Genomic DNA, 23,425 nt, shown 5'->3' on the forward strand with positions numbered 1-23,425 from the left:
GGGTAGCTAGGATTACAGACAGGCATGGATGTCTTTATAAGCTAAGAATAGAAGGTTGGGGCTTACTATTTGCAACACTTGCTGGTTAGATTTGGGCAGAAGGCATTCTGCTACTGCAGCAGGAGGGTATATTGGACGTGGAGGTAGGACTTAACAAATGTGGTCTGTTTTGGTCACCTGAATTCAGGAAAAGGGCTGGGGACCTGAGATGGAGGTTGTTAAATCAAAATGGAGGAGGATATGTTAACAGGGCAGTGGCTTTAAGGGCTAAAACAGGCAGGAAATGGCTCTAATCTGTTACCTAGACTGTCTCTAGAGTATGAATCAATAGCTTTCCACTGTAAGGCAGAAGCTAGCACCTGAGATCCATCTCTTAGCATAGCCTGAAATCCCCCTCAGCTTTGATGACCTTTCCAGTTTGTTTGTTCTTTTCAGTGAAATGTCTTTTCAGTGGAAGTTTAGAGACTTCAGCTTTGTAATTCCCAGGTGCTCCGGAGGCAGTGAGTTGTGCTGGAAGTGGGCTGGAATGTCAAGCTCATCCATGCTCACAGCTGAGAGGCAGGGCTGCCTCCTCTTGTTCAGATCTTCTGTTTGCTGCCAGAGAACAGGGGTGATGTAAGGGGGTCAGATTCCTTTGTCCTTTTCACAACTGGCAAGTGTTTCCAGCCAGTTGCTCTGGCGGCCTCTTTGCCAGTTTAAAAAATGATGCTCTTTTCAGATAGGGGGAGGTGTTTACATCCAAATTCGGTTGTCTGGGAGGGATGGGGTGGGAGGTGAGGTTGGGATGTCTTTTGTGAGGTGCTCATGCTTTCTGTTGATGCATCAGACCATGCCCAATGTGACAAGTTTGTCTCTGTGTCCGTCTGACCTGAAGCTGTGGGCTTCAGTTCCTGTTTTCTCCTGTATGGGCTCTTTCATATGCTGAATATATGTGCAAAGCCCATGGGCTTTGCTGCCGCTGCTGCCTCTGTCTCTGGCACCAGCATTCCTGTCACTGGCAGGCACTGAATTCTGTTGTTTTGTGCAGGCAGTTTATTTGTTTATTTTTTTGCCAGTACTGGGGCTTGAACTCAGGGCCTGAGCACTGTCCTTGTTTTTTTTTCCTCAAGGCTAGCACTCTGCTACTTGAGCCACAGCACCATTTCTGTCTTTTTCCATGTATGTGGTGCCGAGGAATCGAACCCAGGTCTTCGTGCATGCTAGGCAAGCACTCTATCACTAGGCCAAATTCCTGGCCCTGCAGGAAGTTTATAATATTTTCCTTTAGTGTAATCTCTTACTTGGTATGACTCTCTAGACATGGAAAGCCTGATGGGACTCTAAAACTCTCCTTTGGAAAGAGCTTAGGTGACTCTGTTCTCTGTCAGCTGTCTTCCTTCCACTGTCTATATATTTAGTACAAGATCTAGACTGTTTTCCTGTCTTATCATAGGACAGGACAAGTATCCAGTATTTTCTCTGTAACTGAGAAGCTGTGAATACTCAAGGATGGTCTCCTACTAGGGGATGCGCGACCTCCTGGGCTAAGTAGAAAATGGCAGCTGGACTGCCTTCAGCATGGTGGGAACAAGACACATGTGTACTTGGAAGGGTTCCAAAGCAGGGCTTTTCTATCTCAGCCTTCAGTTGACATAAGGTAGGCTTATGGATGATGTCAATTGATCCTATTTGTGGTATCAGTACCATTCAACAAATGAAAGAAAAATTTATAACTTGTGTTAATAAAGTCACTAGTTGAAGGAAACATCCATTACTGCTGGACCTGGGACTTGAACTCATGGCCTGATGCTGTCTCTAAGAATTTTTACTCGAGGCTAGTACTCTACCACTGGAGCCATACTTCTACTTCTGTCTTTTTGGTGATTAATTTGACATAAAGATCTCATGAATTTTTCTGCCCGGGCTGGCCTGGAGCCTCAGTCCTAGATTTCAGCCTCCTGAGTAGCTAGGATTATAGAATGTGAGCTATCAGCACCCAGCTATATGTGATTTTTGCTGTGTTTTGTTTTCTTCTTGTTGTTGTTTGCTGTGATGGTGATGGTGATGGTAAGGACAAAGGCCTTGCATGTATTAGGCAAGTGCTCTACTACTGAATCATGCTCCTAGCTGAATAAGCTAAGGTTACATGACTCAGAGAAAGGAAAAAAATTCAAAGCAAATTTAAGAATTTTATTTTGAATGAACTGCTCTCTGTGGGGAACAATTATATGGAATTACATGACTAAACTACAAGAGCCAAGGCAGATATTTTCATATCTTTGTGCATCATTAATTAAATAGAATATCTATACCTTGTCTACTAGAGTTAAATATTTATCTTGTGCATGACAATTTGACTTGAGTTTCAAAAATTCTAGGAATACATTGTTAACAATAAGATAAAATAGTTACAGCAAAGATATGAAGCCAACCCAGATGCCCCTCAGTAAATGATTGGATCAACAAGATGTGGTACTTATACACAATGGAATTCTATGTTGCCATCAGAAAGAATGACATTGCCTCATTGGTAAGGAAATGGAAAGACTTGGAAAAAATTATATTAAGTGAAATAAGCCAGACCCAAAAGAATATAGACTCAATGGTTTCCTTCATTTGTAATAATTAGTACACATCTAGGACTTTCCTAGCAGGGGAAAAATTCCAATAGCTCAAAACCTAGGTACATAAGGTCATATAGGATGAAGCTAAATGAAAGGATCTCTAGGATATGGAAACAAGAGCTTGTGTAGTTGTTGTTCTTAACATACTATGTTATTTCTCTTTTTTTTTGCCCTTATGGCTAATCTCATATTGTTACTGTATCTGACTTTGTTTCCTGGTGTATTGTACATTTGTTTATTTGTTTATTTGAAATAGGGAAGGAAAGGGGGAAAACAAGATGATTGGGATGGAGTGGGGGGAGGGAAATGGGAACAAAAACATGAGAGGGGGTATCGATGTGTGAGAAGTAATGTACCTACTACCTGACGAATGTTACTGTAAGCCTGTATATTATCCCGACAATAAAAAAAGATAAAGTAGTTACAGAAATACATATTAAAATTTGTAATTTGTTTTTTGGAAGTAGTTTTCATGCATAAATACTGATTTGACACAAAAATTGATGCTATAAGTATTTGTAGTATTAATACAGAGTTTAAATATTACATTGGGTCTTACTCATAGAATTTAGAATTTGGGGAAAATTCTCTTTGAAGTCCTTCATCACCACCACCCAGTTTTATCTCATTCCTATTATTCAAAAAAGTTCCCTTGAAAATCATAATATAAAGGGGGAAAAGTAATTCAGTGAAAATAACTATAGAAAATGTCATATGATAAATAATCAAGCCAATAACCTTAGAAGTGCAGTCTCAATAGTAAGGAAATGGTCAGTCAGGGAGCTGGTGGCTCATGCCTATAATCCTCGTTATTCAGGAGGCTGAGCTCTGAGGATCACAGTTCAAAACCGAAAGGAAAGTCCATAAGACTCTTATTTTAAATTAACCACTAAAAAGCTAGATGGGGAGCAGATGATGAAGAGGTAGAATGCTAGCCTTGGACAAAATAACTCAGAGACAATGCCCAGGCCCTGGCTTCAAGTCCAATACTGGCATAAAAGTGGAAATGGCCAGCTGGAGTTAGAAGTGTTAATGGGATGGAGAGTTCTTTTCGTGGAGACCACGGATAGAGAAGTTCCGATTTCTCTGTTCCTACTGTCGTCTCCATGGAGGAGTTTTCTTGGAACTGAGCGTTGATACGTGAAGGTGAACTGAAAAGACAGCCCCTAGAAAGAAGACAGAAGCATAAGGCTTCAGTAGAGAAGATCATCTTTCTTCCTTCGTTACTTGAGATGACTAGCACCACAAGTATGTTGTCAGTCAGGTTTAGATAAGAGAATTCCTCCTACAGTGGATAGAAGCAAGTGCATGTAAATATTTGCTAAACACTGCAACCCTAACTTACTGTGGGATGCTAGACGAGGCCCAGAATGCAAACTCAGGGCCCTTTGAAGACAGGCATAAGGCAGGTCCCAGAGTTAGGAGCCTCTCCATCCTTGTATCCTTCTGCTCCACTTTGCTCAGGGCTTGGATTGCAGGGTTAGCCAGACCATGTGAATGCCGAAGAACTCAACCAACCCAAGCCAGGAATCAGTCAGGATTGGGAGTCTAATCCAGCACATGGAAGATGTGCAGATGCTTAACCCAATGGAATTTCAGATATTGATCTCCTCAACGACCCCAGGCAAGCAAAGCAGTGTGGACCTTGAGGAGAAGCCCTAGTCTGCTCCCTCCTCTCCCATCCCACCCCCACAGCCTGACAAAAAAATAAAGTTTTATTGACTCTGAAAAAATGGCATCTAATCCACTCTCCCATCCCAGCCCCAACGATACATTGTTGTATTAGGAAAAAGAAAAAAACAATCTTTTCTGTCCAACCCAAATGCACTCATCCCTGGCTTATAAACACTGTATCATGGATAAAAATATATTTTTTATCACAGTTTTTGCTATATCACAGGATTTTTGCCATATATAGGAATTTATATAACATGTACTATGTTAATTATTTTGCCTAAAAATTAAAACAATATAAAATATTTAAAATGTTAAAACATAGTAAAATAATATTAAATTGAAATAGGATCATGCCGAGGTTATAGGTGGGGCTCATCAGATCTGTAAGAGTTTGTGGAAGATGAATTATTCATTGAGAGTATTTTTGGTCAGTTTTGGGGCTTGAACTCTTGAACTTGTGGGCCTGAGCACTGTCCCTGAGCTCTTCAGCTCAAGGCTTTACCACACTGAGCCACATCGTCATATCCTAATTGAGAGTTTTAAGATATATATGTTTTTCATACTTATAACCTTCAAAGATAGGTTTAGAGGCAGAAACATATGGAGGCCAATATTTACAAATCTGAATAATAAATTGGGATTAAAATAATTGGTGTGGGGGCCGGGAACTCACCTGGCATGCAGGCAGTATCATATACATAGAAAAAGCTGGAAGTGGTGCTGTGTCCTAAAGGGTAAAGCTCTAACCTTGAGAAAGCCCAAGGACAGTGCTCAGACCCTGAGTTCAAGCCCCAGGAGGCAAAAAAAATTAGTGTGAGCAATTCAGCCTTCCTACACGAATTCAGAACATGTAACTAATGAGAGAAGAGAGAAAGCCATTATGAATTGTAAGAATCTTCTGTATGCCAAAGGCTTCCTTACTGAGCATTTCTGCAGATAGGAATGACACAAATGGAAAGCCCTGAACTTCCAATGAAAGGAGGAGAATCCTCATTTATACAAGACAAGCTGGAGTTGATTGCCTCCTTTCTCCAGAAGAGCCCGATGCACCCACAGCACAGCTTGAAGAGCCGTGATTCCTTAGAGTGACATTCTCAAGAGTCCCTAAGTCCCCTCCATTTCACACATTTTATTCACAAAACTAGTGTTGATTGAGATCAAACAAATCTAGCCAAAAAATGTATACATTAAAAAGGGAGAATAAAATTATAATGTCGTTTTCTTCCCCTTCTACACCCCACCTCCAGATTCTTTTCTTAGGTAATGGAAAAGAGTGACTTGCAGCACACTTCTCTTTTGAAACTCTGTCAGTAGTGCTTGAAATAAATTAAGCTGGGAAAGTAAAGTCTCCATAAAAAATAATTAAGAAGGCCAGCAATGTGGCCTAGTGGTAGAGGGTTGTTTTTTTTTTTTTTTTTTTTTTGCCAGTCCTGGGCTTGAGCTCAGGGCCTGAGCACTGTCCTTGGTCTTTCTCAAGGCTAGAGCTCTACCACTTGAACCTCAGCACCACTTCTGGCTTTTTTCTATGTATGTGGTACCGAGGAATCGAACCTGGGTCTTCGTGCATGCTAGGCAAGCATTCTACCACTAGGCCAAACTCCCGGCCCCCGTGGTAGAGGGTTTTGCCTAGCATACACTAAACCTTGATTTCTTGGTACCACATACACAAAAAAAGCCAGAAGTGGTGATGTGGCTCAAGAAAGCTTAAAGACAGTGCCTAAGCCCTGCTTTCAAGTCCCAGGACTGGCAAAAAAATAATAACTAAGAAAAACTGGGTGCCAGTGGCTCATGCCTATAATCCTAGCTACTCTGAAGGCTGAGGTCTGAGGATTAAGATTGGTAGTCAGCTCAAGCAGAAAAATCCAAGAGATTCTTGCTTCTAATCAACCAGCAAAAAGTTAGGCTCAAGTGATAGAGAACAAGCCTTGAGTAAAAAAGCTGAGAGACAAAGCCCAGCCCCTGAATTCAAGCCCTGATACTTACACACACACACACACACACACACACACACACACACACACACACACACACACGCACACGATTGACACGATTGGAGAAATATTCGGTTATAATTTCTTTAAAAAGTTTTTTCTTGCCTGGTGCCAGTGGCTCACGCATGTAATCCTAGCTACTCAGGAGGCTGAGATGTGAGGACTGAGATTTAAAGCCAGCCTGGACATAAAAGTCTGTGTTACTCTTAAAAAACTGAAAGTGGCGCTATGGCCCAAGTGGTAGAGCACTAGCCTTGAGCTGATAGCTCAGGGACAATGCCCAGGCCCAGATCAAGCCCCACAACTGACAGAAAGAAAAAAAAAAGTTTTTTTCTTATATAATTGTATCATTCTTTTGTTGCTCTGGATGGCATTATTAATCAACTTAATTCATATTAGGTTGATTTTATACGATTTATTTTTTGTCAGTCATGAGATGAACTCTGGGCCTAGGCATTGTCCCTGAGCTCTTCAGCCCAAGGCTACTGCCCTATCCCTTGAGCCATAGCACCACTTCTGGTCTTCTGGTGATTAATTGGAGATAAGAGTCTTACGGACTTTTTAGTGCCTGGGCTGACTTTGAACCGGGATCCTCAGATCTTAGCCTCCTGAGTAGCTAGGATTATAGGTGTGAGCCCCTGTGCCTGGTGATTTTATACTATTATTATTCATTAGCTCTGTGTCTTCCCAGCAGTCAAGATAAATACCAATCCTATTTTACAAATGTGCGTTATCTCAGATCAATCACATATCTCTGAGTGGAAATCAGATTTAAGTCTTCTATTAGTGATCTGGTTAAAATTATGTTGCACCTTTATTTAAAAGTGTGGTAAACAAGCTGAGAGCTAGTTTCTCATTCCTGTAATCCTAGCTCCTCAGGAGAATGAAATCTCAGGATTGCAGTTTGAAGACTGCCCAGGCAGTAAAGTCTGTAAGTTTCTCTCTTGGATTAATCAGCAAAGTGCTGAACTGGGAGCATGGTTCAAGCGGTAGATCTTCAACCAGGAGGAAGAAGCCAAGTGGGAGAGCAAGAGACCCTGAGTTCAAGTTCTGGTCCTGGAAAACACAGACACACAGACACACAGACACACAGACACAGACACACACACACACACACACACACACACACACACACACACACCAATGAATTAAACAGGATGAAACTATCTACTTTTGTTAATGGTGGATTAAATCTAGTGGTTTTTTTGGGGGGGACCATGGGGCTTGAGCTCTGGGCCTGGGTGCTGTCCCTGAGCTCTTCAGCTCAAGGCTACCATCCTACCCTTGAGCCACAGCCCCACTTTCCGTTTTCTAGAGATTAATTGGAGATAAGAGTCTCATGGCTTTGTAGTGCCCAGGCTGGCTCTGAACCTTGATTCTCAGTTCACTCAGCCTCCTAAATAGCTAGGATTACAGGTATGAGCCACCACACTTGGCTAAATCTACTTTAATATTGTACTATTATTTGTAATGTTTACAAGGTGTTGTATTTGCTTCATTTATCCATTTGTTTATTTGGTACTAGGAATTGAACCCAGAGCTTCACTCTTGCTAGACCTGTGCTTACCACTTGAATTACACCTCCAGCCCTGGAGTCACTTTTCAATATTGGTTGTTTGTAGCTGAACTGTTCCCTCAATATGTATCTTCCCTGAGCCCCAATTCCTCAGGAAGCACCCATGTTTGTGGATAGGGCCTTCACAGAGGAGATTCAATTAGCATGAGGCTGGGCAAATGGTCTATAATCCAGCCTGAATGGTGTCCTTAGAAGAAGCAGAAATTTAAACACAAGTGAAGTCTGGGACAAATACTGTTCAAAAGAACCCTGCCAACACCTTGATCTTGGATTGCCAGACTCAGTAAATGTGAGGAAATTCATTCCTCTGAATAGAGGAAAGAGCTTGAATAGCTTTGCAGCCTGTGTCATTTTGTTACAGAAACTAACTACATTTCCCTACCAACATTAGATCTGAGGGAGAGGAGGAGGAGGAGGAAGAGAAGCAATTCATAAGTCATTAGAGAGAAGCATTCTCAGACTCAATTTCCTAAGTCACAAATTGGGAAAGGAGTCTCCCTATAAACTAAAATGCAATGATTGGCATTAGACTATAAATACTCAAAGAATTATTTCATGACTAGCTGCCTCTATTTTGGAGAAGTTCTATTACCCCACACTTGACGGATCCACGTGATTCCAGAGCCTGGCAAGGATTCTGCAGAATTTGCAACTTTCAATGAATTATAAACAACTCTATGTTCTTGTGCTGGGTTTCTTTTCCAGAAGGAATTATTTCATTTGGAATTCGTTTTTATATTGGAAGGAATGCTTAATAAAGTGAGATTTAAGAAATAGATGCATATGGAACCATATTTGTTTTGCATAATTTATTGAGGTGAAATTCAGCACACAAAACCAATGAATTTAAGAGATGAATTGCACTGACGATGCTGCACAGTCACTCCATCTAGGGACAAGACTCCCATCGCTCCTAAGGAGAATTTGTGAACCATGAAGCCGTGGTTCTGCCCACGGCTGTCTTTCAACAGGCCCATGCCAGTAAGTCTTCATTCTGTGGTTATGGATCTATCTATGCTGAAAATTACATAGAAGTGAATTAACCAATATTTTTTCATTTGTGTCTTTTTTTTTCCTTCTTGAGCTTTGTAGGCATGTGCTCTACCAGTGAGCTTAGCTCCAGCATCTTTCTTTACCATAATATTTTCAACCTTTGTTCATATTACAGCCTGTACCAGCATTTCAGTTCTTTCTATAGCTGCATAATATTTTACTCTATGTATATACTTTATTTTGCTTGTCTATTCATTTGTTAATGGATATTTTTAGCTGTATTCACCCTGTGTCTGTGTGTTTTTTTGTTTTTTTTCTTTTTGGTCTGTCCTGGGGCTTGAACTCTGGGCCTGGATGCTGTCCTTGAGCTTTTCAGCTCAAGGTCAGTGCTCTACCGCTTTGAGCCACAGTGCCACTTCCGGTTCTCTGGTGGTTCACTGGGAATGAGTCTCATGTACTTTCCTGCATGGGTCAGCTTCAAATTGTGATTCTCAGATCTCAGCCTCATAAGTAGCTATGATTACAGATGTGAGCCACCAGCACCTGCTGTTCACATTTTGACTATTGTCAGTAACATGGTTTTGAATGTGTGTACTTATCATAAGCCTTTATTTTCAGATTTTTTAGCATAAACCTAGGAATGGAAATCTGGTAAGGCTGTTACCCAGATTTTCAGGCTTTTTCCCTACTCAATTATAAATAACTAAACACCCCAGAGAGTGGTGAAAAACTTTGTTTAATGGCCAAAGCATAGAGAATGCTCATGCTGGTCCTCCAAAGGTATTTTCTCCTGATTTCAGTGCTTGCTTGACTGCTTGTCAAAGTTTTGACCAAATTGGTTCTGACAGCTTTCTCGTTTCTCTTTCTTTTCCTATTTCCTTTCTTCCTTTCTTTCCATCTCTCCTTCCTTTCATTCTCATTCTTTCATCTCTTTCCTTCCTTCCTTTCTTATTTCTTCTCTTTCTTTCATGTCCTTCCTCTTTTCCTTTGGTTCTCTTATGTATGTGTGTGCCAGAAATAGAGCTTGAACCTAAAGCTTTGAGCCACACCTCCATTTCTGGCTTTTTTCCTGGGAAGGAAATGCCATTAAGTCTCATTCTCCAAGCACCAAGCCTTGAGCAAAAAGGCTAAGGGGCAGCACCAGGTCTTGAGTTCAAAGCCCAGTACTGGCACAAGCAATATGTACTGGTGTACATTAATTGTACAAGATGATAGGCTTCATTATATTTTCATATATGTACATGATGTTTGCTATATTTGCCCCATATTCGTCTCTCTTGTCTTATCTTCCTTTCTACTTACCAAATACTTACTTTCTACTTTTTCTTTCTTTCTTTTTTTGGGGGGGAGATCATGAGGCTTGAACTCTTGGTCTGGGCCATGTCCCTGAGTTTTTCAGCTCAAAGCTACCACCCTTCCCTTGACCATAGCCTCATTTTCTCCAAGTTTTTCCCTCCCAGCTCCCCCCACAAGTTGTATAGTTCATTTTCAACACAGTGTCTAGTATGACTGATGCATTTACTCACCTTTTGTTCCCATCATTTCTGTGTTCCTACCTACCTTCCCCAAACAATACAAAACAAAAGGTACAGAAATTAAAAAAAAGTGACAAAGGAGAAAAATAAAAACAAAATTACAAAAGCCCTCTTGTTTTTTGAGGGATTTAAAAATTATTTTATTGTTGGAGTGATGTACAGAGGGGTTACAGTTAGATTCATTAGGTAGTGGGCACATTCTTGAACTTTGTTACCCATTCTCGTGTTTTTCTACCATTTTCCCTTCCCCTACCCTCTCCCCATTCTGATTTTCATGGAGGCTGCACTAACTTACATTCCTACCAATAGTGCATACACTTCTTTTCCGCCTGCAACCTCACCAGCTTCTGTCATCTGTTTGTTGCTTGTTTTCTTGATGATAGACAATCATGATGTTTTAATTACAACAACAATTTGTAGTTTGATTTTAAACGAGGTAGTGTAATGATTCCTGTTTTGTTCTTCCTGCCCTGAAATGCTTTGGCTTTTTGGGGGATTGTATGGTTCTCTGAAAATGTTGATTGTTTTCTCTCTCTTTTATTTTTGTTCTGTCATTTCCAAACTGTGACATTTTCCTTTCTGTTGCCTGATTGCTCTGTCTAGAACTTGCAATACTTTGTTGACTATAAGGGGTAAAAATGGACACCCTCTTGTTCCATTTCTTAGGTTCTGAAGTGCCTAAAATAAGTCTATTTATTCTCTAACCCTGAGCTACTGAGTACATTTCAGTAATTTTGAAGCTGAAAACAGTACAGACCTTAGATTTTGTCTGAGCAGGATTTTTCTGACACTCTTATCTCCAATTAACCACCATAAAACTGGAAATGGCAATATGGCTCAAGTAGTAGAACACTAACCTTGAGCTGAAGAGTTTAGGGACAGTGCCCAGGCCCAGTGTTCAAGCCCCATGACCTACCAAAAAAAAAGTCTATTTCATCCGGGTAACTTTGGCTCATGCTTCTAATCTTAGCTATTTTACTCTGGTGGCTAAGATCTGAAGATTGTGTTTCAAAGCCAACCATGGGTGTGAAAGTCCATAAGACTCTTATCTCCAATTGACCATTAAAAACCCAGAAGTGGAGCTGTGGCTCAAGTAGTGGCTTCAGCCTTGTGTACAAAAGCTCATGGACAGGGAGCAGGCCTTGAACTCAAGCCTCAGCACCGTCACACACATAAAATGGTAGAACTCCAAAGAGATTCTTTATTTGGTATAGGAAAACCGCATGCATAGTCATCACCACACGAAGAGGAAGTTGTACAGCTAGTGAAACTTCTGCCATGTGCCCTGGTTTGCAAGTGTGAAACGTTTCCAGGGTCAAAAGAGATAAAAGTAGATTCTTTTTTAAAAATTCTATTTGGATGTAAAAGACAGAAAAGTTATACTTTAAATGAGGTGGAAAACTATGAAAGATAGTATGGAAGCCAGGCACTGGTGGTTTATGTCTTTAATCGTAGCTGCTCAGGAGGATGAGATTTGAGAATCAAAGTTCAAAGCCAACTGAGGCAGAAAAGTCCTTAAGACCCTTATCTTCAGTTAGCCAGCAGAAGCCCAACAGTGCGGGTGTGGCTTAAGAGGTGGAGTGACAACAGCCTTGACCAAAAAAGCTAACAGAAAGAACTCAGGCCCTAGTTCAACCCCAATATGGACACACACACACACACACACACACACACACACACACAGATTATGGGCTGGGTGCTAGAGGCTCACACCTGTAATCCTAGCTACTCAGGAGGATGGGATCTGAGCATCATGGTTTGAAGCTAGCTTGGGCAGAAAAGTTCATGAGACTCTTATCTCCAATTAGCCAGCAAAAAAGCCTGAAGTAGAGCAGTGGCGCTAGTGGTATAGTGCTATCCTAGAGCAAAAGAAGTCAAGGTCAGTACCCAAACCCTGAGTTCAAGCCCTAAGATCAGTCTATTCTCTTTCTCTTGCTCTCTCCCTCTCCCTCCCTTCCCCTTCCCCCCTTCTCTCTCTCTCTCTCTCTCTCTCTCTCTCTCTCTCTCTCTCTCTCTCTCTCTCTCTCTCTCTCTCTCCCTCTCTCCCCCTCTCTCCCTCTCTCCCTCTCTTTTTCTCTCTCTTTCACACACACACAAATAGCCCCACAATGCATAAAGGGCCTTGACATATGGAAGAGCAGATCCGATGGTTAGTGGGATCTTTTGTGGGTTTACACATTGTCATCTCCCTGAAATAACCCCTATGGTGAAATGGGGCAAGGATGCCCTCTGTGGCTTCTTTTCTTTTCTTTTTTTTTGGTAGGTCGTGGGGCTTGAACTCTGGGCCTGGGCATTGTCCCTGAACTCTTCAGCTCAAGGTTACCACCCTACGCCTTGAGCCACAGCACCACTTCTGGTTCTCTGGTGGTTAATTGGAGATAGGAGTCTCATGGACTCAGCCTTCTGAGTAGTTAGAATTACAGGTGTGAGCCACCAAGCTTGGCTCCATGGTTTCTTTTCTAAGATCACTAAAGCCATACACAAGACCCCACCTAATGTCTTATTCACCCTGCTCCAAACACTGCATCATTGTAGGTTTAGATTTCAATAGTTGAGTCTGAAGGAATGTAAATATTCTATTCTTAACAACACAGAACACTCTGTAGCAGTGAACATGTGATTTGCTGCAGTGAAAACAATAGTTATGGGTTACTGAAACCCTGTACTTAATCATTTCTTTCCCCTATGGCTATTCTGGCACAAGTTTTTATTATCTCTACTCCACAGAACTGAGGCACACAAAGGCTAGTGATATTTGGCTAAGATCAAATAAACTGGAAGTAGTGAAATCACATCCATGTCATTCTGATGTGCTACCCACAGTGTCAGGCAGCCCTCTGTAATGCCATGCAGGAGGAAGTAGGAGGTATGTGCACTGATATTTTAAGCAGTCTCCTAAGGCCTAATGTGGTGGCACATGCATGTAATCGTAGAAATTGGGAGGCTGAGGTAGGAGGATTGTGAATTTGGGGCCAGTCTGGGCTACATAGTAACATCCTGTCCAAACAGCTTCCTAGGATTTTTTTTTTTGTCACTCATGGGACTTGAACTGGTGTTGTCCTTGAACTCTTCAACTCAAGGCTACTGCCCTACCCCTTGAGCCGCAGTGTCTGGTAGTTAATTGGAGATGAGTCTCAGGACTTTCCTGCCCGGGCTGGCTTTGAACTGCGATTCTTAGATCTCAGCCTCCCGAGTTCCCGAGTAGCTAGGATTACAGGCTTGAGCCTTTGTGCCCAGTTCCTAGGGATTTTTTTTAACAAAATAAAAAAAAGAAAGAATGTATGACCAAAAGGATGTGTAGATACATATCTTGTTGTCTTACCAGTATTGCCTAGGAGGAGTGGATATGGTAACGAGAACTTGGATATTTACTTTTTTATCTTTTCTAACACGATTAGAATTGAACAGAGCCATGGAACATTTAAAGCTACCACTAGAGGGCTCAGTATGCTGCTGGTTAAGTTTTCCCTAGGCGGTGCGAGGAGAGCTGTCCAGGTGCTGAAATGGATCGCTAGTTCTCCCCAGTGCTTCTGCGAAACCTAGAAAGCATCACGCAGCTGACACTAGGAACTCAAGCTGATTATCGGTTGGCATTAAGTTCTGGAGTACAAGACCATATGGAATTGTTTATTCTCGCTGTCATTCCATCACGAATCGGTTCTAGTAAGTCAGGAAGGAGTAAGCAAGTGAGTACACGATGTCTGTGTCATAAGAAATCCTGGGGATTTTGGAAGTCAGGAAACTCAAGGTAGGACAAGCCAATCACAGAGACCAGGAATTACAACATAGTTTTCAAACACTGAGGTGATGGGTGATTTGCTTAGGAAAAGAACACTTTTCACTTTTAATGAAGGATTTCACTGCTTAAATTAACTTAAGAATCTAAACTGTGGTTGTTGGTGGGATCCTGAGATGGCGGCTGGTCATTAGTGGGATTCTGAGATAGCTGCTGGCAGCCATTCCTTGGCTGTAGGGGTGGGCTATTGCCATCTAGACTAAATGAAAATGACAGTGGGTCAAATTCTGAAGATGAAGCCATACTCGAGAATGTTGGAGAAGTTGAAGAGGACAGAGCCAGTAGGAAATCAGGTGCCTCAGATTTCCTAGAAGATGGGCCAGAAACTGAGCCCCAAGTCCAAGAAAATACATACAAAGAGTACCCTTCTGGAATTCCCACAAATATGTGGAACCAATGTCCAGAATTGCATAAGGAACACTCTGAGCAGAAGACCTCAGCCTCAAGATTTAGAGGAAGAAAAAGAAAGTGCTCTAGAAAAAGTAAGTTGAAGAATGAAAAAGAATCTCATAGTAAACCTTTCTCTGATGAAGTCCTGTGGAAGGAGCTTACTCAGTATTTTGGAGCCAGTGAACCTCCTGTGAAAAAAGAAAAAAATGTTGAAAAGTCAGGTCTTGAAAAGAAGATAAACCCGGCTGTGGAAAAGTGGGATGTTGAGAAAGGTGAAGAACACACCAATCAACTACTAGAGTTTGGTGTAAAAATTGCCAAAGCAATTGCGTGCCACAAAGGAAGCTGATCATTCACAAACAGCTTGAAAGAAGAAGAGTTCAAAGTCAGCCTGAGCAAGAAAGTCCGTGACACTCATATCTCCAATAATCTACATAAGAAAGCTGGAAGTGGAGTTGTGGCTCAAGTGGCAGAGCGCTAGCCTTGATCGAAACTTAAGGACATCACTTAGACACTGAGTTCAAGCCACAGGACTAGCACACACACGCAAAGGGAGTTGTATAAATCAAAATATTAGGATTGATGCATTTCTTTATGCCTGTATTTAAAAAGTATTATTTTCAGTTTTGTAATTAAAGCTACTGGGAAATTTGATTCTTTTTAGCTTTGTTTCTCCTTTGGTCTTCAGAAAAGGTCTTTACCTGAAAGATTTCTTTTAGGGTGAGATTTATAGAAATCTAGAAATTTCTCAGCTGGGAGTTTGGCCTAGTGGTAGAGTGTTTGCATAGCATGCATGAAGACCCCGGGCAGATCCTTGGTACCACATACATAGCAAAAAAACAAAAACCCAACAACCCGGAAGTGGTGCTGAGGCTCAAGTGGTAGAGCTCTAGCCTTGAGAAAGTCCAAGGACAGTGCTCAAGCCCTGAGCTCAAGCCCAGGACTGGCACCAAAAAAAAAAAATCTAGAAATTTTTCATCCAGAATCACAAATACACAGTAAAAGTGCATAAGCCATTTCCCAAGAAATCTTGGTTTAGATAAGTTTGCTTGGAGCAGACAGACAATTTAATTAGAGAATCCAGACCTGTTGTGGAGAGGAGGAAAGTAGTTACAAGAATGAGGATGGAGTAAAGTCTTGGGGGCAGCTCGCCTCTGAGAGGGAATGCAGCGGGGTTCCTGGGACCCTGCCTGCCTCGTGCTCTCAAGGGGCAGAAGCCAAGGGCTGTCAAGGAGAATGGAGGGGTTTAATGGACCCTTTGGAGTAGGCAAAAACAAATAAGCAAAAACCACCCAATCAGGATGAAGTGGGTGGAGCTTCAGGACTCTGAGCAGATGCTGCTTTCTGATTGGACACTAGGAGTTGGCCAAGGGAGGGGCAAGTTGACCGAATCCAGGTAAATGGAGTCACTGCCTGTGCCCGCTGCCTTCAGAGACACCCGAGGACCTGGGCCACATCCAGATCAGACCCAAGCTGTTACAAGCCACCCTGCAGGGGGTTGATATGCTGCTTGAGCAGAAAGTGAGGCCCAGTAGATGCAAATTGCATGTTCAGGTGTCCCTGAACATCTGGATGGCACGGTACATAGCGATGTCTCCAGCCAGCTGTGTAGTGGCCTGGACTGTCAAGCTAGCAGAGGCCGCCCTTGAGAAAATCCAGTGATGGCCACCACAATTTTGTCCTAGCTGACTTGCTCCACTGGGCTGAGACAAGGAAAGGCCGAGTTCAGCTGTGATCTAAGAAGCTGCAGCTTCTGTCAGGCTCCACCTCTAGAATACAAAGCATTCTGCGCATGCTTCATCTGGACTCCCTCCAGGAGCTGGGTATGGATGATTTGTGGAATTACAAAACCATGGAAAATATGGTTCCTTATCTGGTCCAGATGAAGAACTCTCTCTCTCTCTCTCTCTCTCTCTCTCTCTCTCTCTCTCTCTCTCTCTCTCTCTCTCTCTCTCTCTCTCTCTCTCTCTCTCTCTTTCTCTCCCCCTCCCCCCATGAACAAGGAAAGTTGTACTCCTGGCTTTGAGAATTTCCATCAATACTCGGTCCAGCTGCTGCAGCAGGAAAATTCCTAACTAGTTTACATGCTAACTCTATCCCTTGAGCCACAGCACTACTTGTGGACTGGCTTTGAACTATGATCCTCAGATCTCAGCCTCCTGAGTAGCTCTGCACCTGACTCACACCTGTAATCTTTACTACTCAGAGGGCTAAGAGCTGAAGATTCTGCTTCAAAGCTAGTTAAGCCAGGAAAGTCTGTGACACTCTTATTTCCAATTAACCAGCAAAAAACCCAGGGTATGGTTCAAAAAGTGAGAGTATGGTTCAGTTTTAGAGTGCTAGCCTTGAGCAAAAAAATCTGAGGGACAGTGCCCAAGCTTTGGGTCCAAGCCCAGTGCCCCCCCCCACATGTGCACACACATACATGCACATGTACACTCATGTATTCAAGCACGCATGCACACACAAAGAAGTTTGGGCTGATCTGAACCTAGAGTTTGAGAGAACAATTCGGGTCTGTGTTGACTCACTTTAACTTGTCTTTTGCAAAACTCAATTAGCATTCATCACACTTTTTGTTAGGTCTGCCTGGGAGAAATGATTCCTTCCCTTGGCATTCTCCTGTGCACCCTGGAAATCCCCGCCCAGACTGTAACCCCAGCAACTGGCAGGCCCCCCAGGGGGAGGTCCCCCAGTCTGAAGTAGTTCTTCGTCCTCTGAGGTCACATCCGCTTCCCCTATGGCCACACTCCTCCCCCCTATATAATCTCTCACTCCCGGCCCTAAGCTCTCTTTCTTCCGCCTGACTCCATCTTGTGCGGCTGTAGGTCTGTTTTCTCTCTTTCTCTTTCTCAATAAACCTTCGCCTCTTCAACTGCGTGGAGTTTCCTTTCGGCAAACCTTACATTTGGTGCCGAAACCCGACTGGAGAGAGGGTCAGGGTCAATCCGCCTTCTGCCCCGCTCCTTCCAACCAGAGAAAGGAAACTCTCCTGCGGCACCTCTGCCTTTCCTATCGCTTGCCGCACATTCTGCTACAGTGTTTCCTGTCTGCACTTGGTGAGTGATTTCTGTCTACCAGCTCTCTCCTGTTTACCCCACTTTTCCTCCACCCTTGACTTTCCCGGCTCAACCTAAGTGCCCGCTCAATAACCACGCCTCTGACCACGCCCCCGTATCCGTCCTTAGGGACTCCTGCTGCGGCCCCCCCCCCCCCCCGCCCCCTCGCCTTCTACATCCTTAGGGACCCCTGCCGTGACCCCTCCCCCTCACTGATCTATGTCCTTCGGGACTCCTGCTGCGTCCCCTACCTCATTATTCTACATCCTCAGGGACTCCCACCATTCCCTCTATATCCTTAGGGACCCTTCTCCCATCCCTCCCCACACCTACTCCCAGCCACACTACCACCCCCAGGTCCACACTAGACTTACTCATCTCTTCCAATTCTTTACAATGGGGTCAAATCAATCTCGCCCAAGCTGGGACACCCCCTTGGGATGCCTCTTACAATCTCTAGATGTTCTATTACTCAGGGCCTCCATAAAGCCAAAACAGCTCATCTTTTATTGCAATTGAGTCTGGCCAAAGTATAGGCTAGACAATTGATCTCAGTGGCCAAAAAATGGGACTTTTGATTATAATACTCTCAGGGGCTTAGACAGCTTCTGTCGAGGTAATGGCAAATGGCTAGAAGTTCTGTATGTTCAGGCTTTCTTTGCTCTTCGTTCTTCCCCTTCTCTCTGCCAGTCCTGCCCAACTTTCCCTATCCTCTTGGCAGGGGAGCAACCTGTCCCTGCCAAATCACTTAAGAGCCTGGAGCCTCTTTCCGAATTTGAAGTGTTCAATCCCTCATTTGACATTGAGGACTTTGCTCCTCTTCCCCGTGTTAAACCTTTTGCACCTTCTCCTTTGTCTCCTTTTGACTCACCTCCTGATATTCATACTCGATCTCATACTGGTAGCTCACAGCCTCCACCAGCCTCCTTATATCCTCTGTGGGAGATGGCAGGGGCAGAAGGGGTCATTCGTGTGCATGCCACCTTTTCAATAACAGATCTTTCCCAGATTGAGAAGAGACTAGGATCATACTCCCAAGATCCCAATAATTATACGAAAGAGTTTAAATATCTTGTTCAGACTTATGACCTCACTTGGCATGATCTATGTGCAATCCTGTCCTCCACCCTTACCGCTGAAGAAAAAAAGGGTTTGGGCTGCAGTCCAGGCACATGCTGATGAAACCCACCACCTAGACAATACTTTCCCAGTAGGGGCAACAGCTGTGCCCAGGGAAGAGCCCAATTGGGATTATGAAAATAATGCTCCTGGAAGGGCTAACAGAAATAGGATGGTAACCTGCCTGGTAGCTGGCCTCCAGAAGGCAGCCCACCGTGCAGTCAATTATGATACATTGAGATCCCAGAGATCCATGGAAACCCCGCTGAATTTCTTGATCACCTCACAGTGGCACAGTGGCATTATACAAAGCTGGACCCAGAGTCAAGGGAAGGCAAAGTGGTCCTTAACACGTATATTATCTCCTAGTCAGCTCCTGATATTAAGAGAAAGTTAAAAAAATGCTGAGGATGACCCTCAAACCTCCCAACGAGATCTGTTGAGCATAGCCTTTAAGGTTTTCAATAACCGGGAGGGTCAGGAAAAAGCTGATAAGGCTGCCCATGATAGAGAAAATTACCAGCTCCTGGCAGCTGCCCTCTGGGCTCCTCAGAGAAGAGGCACCCAACATACACCACCTGGACCATGCTTTAAGTGTGGCAAGGAAGGCCACTGGGCAAGAGCCTGCCCTACTCCATGACCACCATCTGGACCCTGCCCAAGGTGTGGACAGCTGGGACACTGGGGAGTTGATTGTCCCTCCTTGTCTCTACAGGGGGGAGTAGCCTCTCCCAAGTTCCATCCATACAGGGAGGAGCCCAAGTCATCCAAGGTCCTCGGCTTGGCAAAAGACTGATGGTGCCCAGGGATGCTGGCTCCCACAAACATCACAATGGAGGAGCCCAGGGCATCTCTTCAGGTTGCAGGTACATTTGTATCCTTTCTTTTGGATACGGGAGCCAGTTATTCGGTGTTGCCTGAATATTCTGGCCCGTCTTTTCCCTCCCAGATCTCAGTGGTAGGTGAAGATGGCCTCCCTACTTGCCCTACAACTACTGGACCAGTCCCATGTAGAATAGATGATTTTCCATTTTCACATTCCTTTCTAATCTTACCCCGTTGTCCCACACCCCTTCTGGGGAGGGACTTACTCTCTAAATTCCAGGTCTCACTCTCATTTCATATTCCAAGACAGCCAACAACCATTCTACTTTTGTCCTTGAATGAATCACCACTCATGGCCTTCCAACAGTTCCCTTTTCCTTTCCCTCCTGATCTTGTCAATCCTCTTATCTGGGATACTTCTACACCCACCATTGCTCAACACCATACTCCTGTCCTCATTAAACTGAAGGATCCTACTCGTTTCCCCAACACACCCCAAAACCCCATTTCCCTTCGACATAGGTGAGGTTTAAAACTCATCATCCTTCGTCTTTTTAAACAAGGACTTCTCAGACCTGCTAACTCCCCCTTCAATACTCCTATCTTACCAGTGATTAAGCCCAATGCAACCTATCGTCTGGTACAGGATCTGCGCATTATCAATGCTGCAGTCCTTCCTATCCATCCAGTAGTGCCTAACCCATACACTGTCCTTTCACAAATACCCACTGGCACCACTCACTTCTCAGTACTGGATTTGAGAGATGCCTTCTTTACAATCCCCCTACACCAGGACCTCTTTGCTTTTACATGGATGGATCTGGACACCTCTCAGGCACAACAGCTGACCTGGACAGTCCTCCCCCAGGGCTTTCGGGACAGCCCTCATCTTTTTGGACAAGCATTAGCAAGGGATCTCCTTTCTCTTTGTCTCCTAGTGTCATCCTTCAGTATGTGGATGACCTCTTGCTCTGCAGCCCCTCCCTTGAGCTGGCTCATCAACATACAGCTGACCTCCTTAACTTTCTACTGTCCAAAGGATAGTCTCCTCTTCCAAGGCCCACATAACAAAGCCAGAGGTAACATATCTGGGTCTGTCCATAACTCCCACAGAGAGAAGAATTACTCTTGACAGAAAAGCCTACATTGAGTCTCTCTGTGTCCCGCAAACCAAGGAGGACATTCTTTCCTTCCTGGGACTGGCAGGCTTTCTTCGTATTTGGATATCTGGCTTTGCTACCTTGGCCAAACCACTTTATGAGGCAGCCAAGGGCTCCCGACAAGAGCCACTGGACCACATAAATCCCATTGATACCCCATTTACAGTACAGCAGCAGCTACTCTGGCTCAGGAGAGCACAAAGCTCACGTTCGGCCAGCCCACCACCATATGCTCTCCCCACAGACTAAAGGACCTTTTATCTCATAAGCTCTGTCCTCCCTTTCCCCTTCCCGCTTACAGTTGTTTTGTGCCACTTTTATTGAAAATCCCAACTTCTCATTGGAAAGTTGCCCCCTCTTAATCCAGCCACTTTACTTCCATCCAACTCTAACTCTCTTTCTCATTCATGTACAGAGACCTTGGCAGAACTCACACCCCTTTTACAGCTATCTCGGACACGCCTCTCTCTAGCCCAGAAGACACCTGGTATATTGATGGCAGGTCCACATCTACCTCCCTGGGCAGTCGGGTTGTGGGCTCTGCTATTGTTAACAATCGCGCCACCATTATTGAAAGCAGCCCCCTTCCCCCTGGCACCATTTCACAAAAGGCAGCCTTAACCCTAGCTAGGGGTCAGAGGATTAACATCTATCCAGATTCAAAATATGCCTATCATATCTCCATTCCCTTGCAGCCATCTGGAAGGAGTGTGGCTTCCTGTCCACAAAAGGGACCCCTGTCACTAATGCTCCTCTTATTCTAAAGCTCCTGGAAGCAGCTTCCCTTCCCCAACAGGTAGCTGTCATTCACTGCCGGGGTCATGGGACAGGACCTGACGTCATCAGGGTAGGTAATTCAAAGGCAGACCAGGAGGCAAAGCTAGCGGCCCAGAGACAACTTCCAGCTCCCTTACTCCTGGTACTACCTCTGATCCAACTCTCTTATACCCCACAGGAGCTCGAGGAACTTACTCAACAGGGAGCCTCCCAGGAAGTGCAGGGCTGGAGGACCCTGGGAGGACGACTAGTTCTTCCCAAAACACAGCAGACAGCTTCCTGTCTCAGATTCACCAGGCCCTACACATAGGATTCAAGCCTCTTTCCCACCTTCTGAAATCTTTAATCTATTGTCCTGGCCTAATCACACGACTAAAAATTATTACCCAAGCCTGCCCTACTTGTTCCCTTACTTCCCCACAGGGCGGTCTCTGACCACCTGCATTCCCCACACACCAACTCCGGGGCCATACCCCAGGAGAAGACTGGCAGATAGATTTCACTCGCATGCCCCCATGTAAGTGACAAAGATACCTTCTAACTATGGTAGGTACTTTTTCAGGATGGATAGAGGCTTATCCCATCACATCAGAGACTGTTGATACTGTTACTTCTGTCTTACTAAAAGAAATTATTCCTAGGTTCAGTTTACCCAGGTCATTTCAATCTGACAGTGGACCTGTTTTCATCTCCAAAGTAACCCAACAGGTAGCAGCCTCTTTAAATGTCCAGTGGAACCTTCACATTCCTTATAGACCTCAGTCTTCTGGAAAGGTTGAAAGAGCAAGTGCTCTCCTAAAAACACAACTTATCAAGCTTTCTTTAGAACTTCAGCAATCCTGGCCAGAACTGTTACCTCTTGTTCTCACTTGCTTATGTGCCTCCCCCTGGAGCCTTACTTTTCTTAGCCCCTTTGAACAAATGTGTGGAAGACCTTTTCTCCTGGGAAATTTCCCTACTGATGGCACAAAGGCTCCATTAATGGATTAGCTTCCTGTCCTAACTTTTCTTAGATACATGTTAGGCCAACATGCTGATGAATGCCTTCCCCATCCTCACCATGGCCCTTTCCCTTCTCCAATATTGCCTGGGGATCAAGTCTTTCTCAAGACCCTTAATCTATCTGGTTTACATCCTAAGTGGACAGGCCCACACCAGGTCCTATTGACCACTCCTACTGCAGTGAAGCTCAATGGACAGCCACAGAGGATTCATCTGTCAAGAGTAAAGAGGGCTACTGCTTCTGTTCCTGAACCTCCTATACCAATGATGACACCAAGGTATGACTGCCCTTCTCTTGGACCTACCAAGGTAAACCTGCCTCGTATCTCAGAAGAAGATGAGGGTGAGTAATGCTGAGCTAATTGTTCTCCCGTCTCCCCCTCCATTAGATATCCTCTGTATTCCTCTACACCTCATTGCTTTTGTTATCTCTAAATCACTCAAGTTTTTCTTTCTTATTGTTCAGGCTTGACCTCATAAGACTTCACTTGGACTTCCTCCAGGGACACAGGCTCATCACCATGGGACAGTCACCGCTTCCTTCTCCTGGATGGACAACATCCTCACCTTCTTCCCCCAATATCGACGCCCCTTGCAGCAGGAAGTGGCCAGAAAGAGTCGGCGCCCCTTTATAACTATCAGAAGGTGAGAATGTTAGGTCTGCCTGGGAGAAATGATTCCTTCCCTTGGCATTCTCCTGTGCACCCTGGAAATCCCTGCCCAGACTGTAACCCTGGCAACTGTCATGTCCCCCAGTGGGAGGTCCCCCAGTCTGAAGCCTGACTCCATCTTGTGCGGCTGTAGGTCTGTTTTCTCTCTCTCTCTCTCAATAAACCTTCGCCTCTTAAACTGCGTGGAGTTTCCTTTCAGCAAACCTTACACTTTTGAGTTTGGAAGAGGTAGAGAGATTTTGAGAAACAAA

The 23,425-nt window shown here is 44.1% G+C and overlaps 1 pseudogene; it reads left to right on the plus strand.

The window, feature by feature from the left end:
- The first annotated feature begins 12,504 nt into the window (after nucleotides 1–12,504).
- Nucleotides 12,505–15,107, plus strand: LOC150066489 (protein FAM204A pseudogene; annotated as a pseudogene).
- Nucleotides 15,108–23,425: the final 8,318 nt, after the last annotated feature.

The sequence above is a fragment of the Megascapheus bottae genome, chromosome 2, assembly GCF_031878675.1.
Source record: "Megascapheus bottae isolate mThoBot1 chromosome 2, mThoBot2.hap1, whole genome shotgun sequence".
Taxonomy (NCBI): domain Eukaryota; kingdom Metazoa; phylum Chordata; class Mammalia; order Rodentia; family Geomyidae; genus Megascapheus; species Megascapheus bottae.